The sequence below is a fragment of the Echiichthys vipera genome (genome assembly GCF_963691815.1).
Source record: "Echiichthys vipera genome assembly, chromosome: 5".
NCBI classification, from domain to species: Eukaryota; Metazoa; Chordata; class Actinopteri; order Perciformes; family Trachinidae; genus Echiichthys; species Echiichthys vipera.
In genome coordinates, this window is record NC_139830.1 from 1,346,263 (window position 1) to 1,348,762 (window position 2,500).

A 2,500-nucleotide genomic window follows, 5' to 3' on the forward strand; every position below is an offset into this window, starting at 1 on the left:
TGTGTGTGTGTGTGTGTCATCCATCAATGGTCCAGGTGCACCAGCTGTGTGTGTGTGTGTGTGTGTGTGTGTGTGTGTGTGTGTGTGTGTGTGACATGGCAGAGGATGAAAGCAGCAGTAAATTCTCTATTTTACTTCAAAAGGATGTTTCACACTCCAGTCTGACAGATGGACACACACACACACACACACACACAGACGCACACACACACACACACACACACACACACGCTGTCATCAGGTTAATCAGCTGTCGGACCTGCAGCTCTCTCTCTCATCACCTCGTCTTTCTCCTTCCTGTTTCTCGGAGGTCACGCACTCGAGCGTCCCGCTGTCACGACAACGGCGCTTTAGCGTTGTGGTCGATTTAACACTTTAATCCCAATTTATCACTTTAATCCCAATTTAACACTTTAATCTGAATTTTCCACTTTAATCCCAAAGACTATCCCAGTGTTTTATCATAAATTTAACACCTTCACATTTTTCCTCTTGAATTTAACATTTTTAATCTCAGAAACTATCCAAATTTGTTATTTTATCATAAATGTAAAACTTTAATCTAAATTAACACTTTAATCTCAGAAACTAACCAAATGTATAATCGTGAGTGTAACACTTTAATCCCAAAGACTATCCAAGTTTCTTTTTATCTTAAATTTACCACTTTAATCTTAATTTACCATTTTTATTTCAGGAACTATCCAAAGTTTTTAATCATAAATCTCACACTTTAATCTTTATTTTCCATTTTAATCTCAGGGATTATCTAAATTTGTTTGTTTTTTCCTCATGCATTTGTTTCTTGAATAGGTTTAACTTTAATCTCACATTTAATATTCACAGTTTTTCCTCCTGAATTTAACATTTTTTTTAATTTCAGGAACCATCCAAGTTTGTTTTTTATCGTAAATCTACAACTTTAATCTTTATTTTCCTCTTTAATCTGAATTTAACACTTTAATCTTTATTTTCCACTTTAATCTCAGAGATTATCTAAGTTTGTTAGTCTCCTAAATTTAGGATTTTACTCTCAGTAATCCAGGGTTCCTTCTCTGAACATCCCCCGCTGCCCCACGTCCTTTAATTATTATTTATTATTATTATTTATTATTATCAACGGCTCTAAATCTGTGACCCCATAAAAAACAGACTTCAGGCTCCGTGCTGCTGTTTGTACCTCAGTGAACACAGTTTAGTGTCGAGTGAGAGGAACCCAAGAATTCAAGAATGTGTGTGTGTGTGTGTGTGTGTGTGTGTGTGTGTGTGTGTGTGTGTGTGTGTGTGTGTGTGTGTGTGTGTGTGTGTGTGTGTGTGTGTGTGTGTGTCATCCTGTAATGTAAGCCCTCGTTCCTGCTGCTCTCTGCATTTGAGGTTTTGCTGAAGTCTGGTTTTGATTGAGGCTCCATGATGTCACGCTCACTGGGAATCTGAACCAACTACCATAATAGGCCTGTGTGTGTGTGTGTGTGTGTGTGCGTCTGTGTGTGTGTGTGTGTGTGTGTGTGTGCGCACAGCTCGTCTCCGTCACTGACGTATGAACTCATTTTTCAGACTCATTTCTCATGAAAGAGGCCGAGGTCACGTCTTTTTTCATTCATTCTTCTTCTTCTTCTTCTTCTTCTTCTTCTTCTTCTTCTTCTTCTTCTTCTTCTTCTTCTTCTCTCGTGTGTCATCATCAAACGTCCAGCTCAGTAGACTTCAGCCACGTTCTCATCTCAGGTCCCTCATGGAAGAGGCCGCCCTACGAGGGTGGTTTATCCAGGGGACAGGTGGTGGTCCTGGGCTCGGCGGTCTGCTCCGGCCCCCCACACTCACACGCTGCTCCGTCCACCAGGCCCCACGTCCTCATTGATGCTGTGTAGCGTCCGACCCCAGTTCGCAGGAGGTTCAGGAGAGTCCATTGCCAGCATGGCAGGTCCTCTCCTTCAAGACCGCCTCCATGGATGTAACGTTGGGTTGGTGAGGGCCCCGCTGACTCCCACTCCTGCCGCCAGCCACGCCTCTGTAGACGGGTCCTCAGGGACCTGAGCAGCACTTGTGCCGCCTCGTTGTACGGGTGGCGGGACTTCAGTCTGTGAGGAGGCAGTGCTGTTGTGGTGGCATTGTGCAGGATATGCCAGTTGTATCTCTGGGCTTTCCTTGCAAGAGCAAAGGTAGCAGCCTCTTGTTGGAGGCTGGCCGGGGCAATTCCCGCTAGTGTTGGCAGACGGGACACAGGGGCAGGTTTCAGGCCGCCAGTTACGGTCCGAAGGGCGGTGTTTATGGCAGTGTCGACCTTCCTGGCGTGTGGGCTTCTGCACCAGGCCGAGGCAGAGTCTTCAGCTGTGGAGAAGACGAGAGCTTGTGTTGATATTCGAAGCACGTTGGCGGGTGCCCCCCAGCTAGTAGCAGCGAGACGTCGAATCAGTGCGACCCTTGATGACACCCTGGCCGTCACTTCTTCAGGGTGTTGTTTGAATGATAAAGATCTATCCGGGAGTACGCCAAGGTACCGCGG

The 2,500-nt window shown here is 45.4% G+C and overlaps 1 protein-coding gene across 3 annotated transcripts in view; it reads left to right on the plus strand.

Moving 5' to 3' along the window:
* plekhg2 (pleckstrin homology domain containing, family G (with RhoGef domain) member 2) overlaps positions 1 to 2,500 on the plus strand; it is a 90,257-nt gene that overhangs the window by 29,887 nt on the left and 57,870 nt on the right. The window lies entirely within an intron of this gene.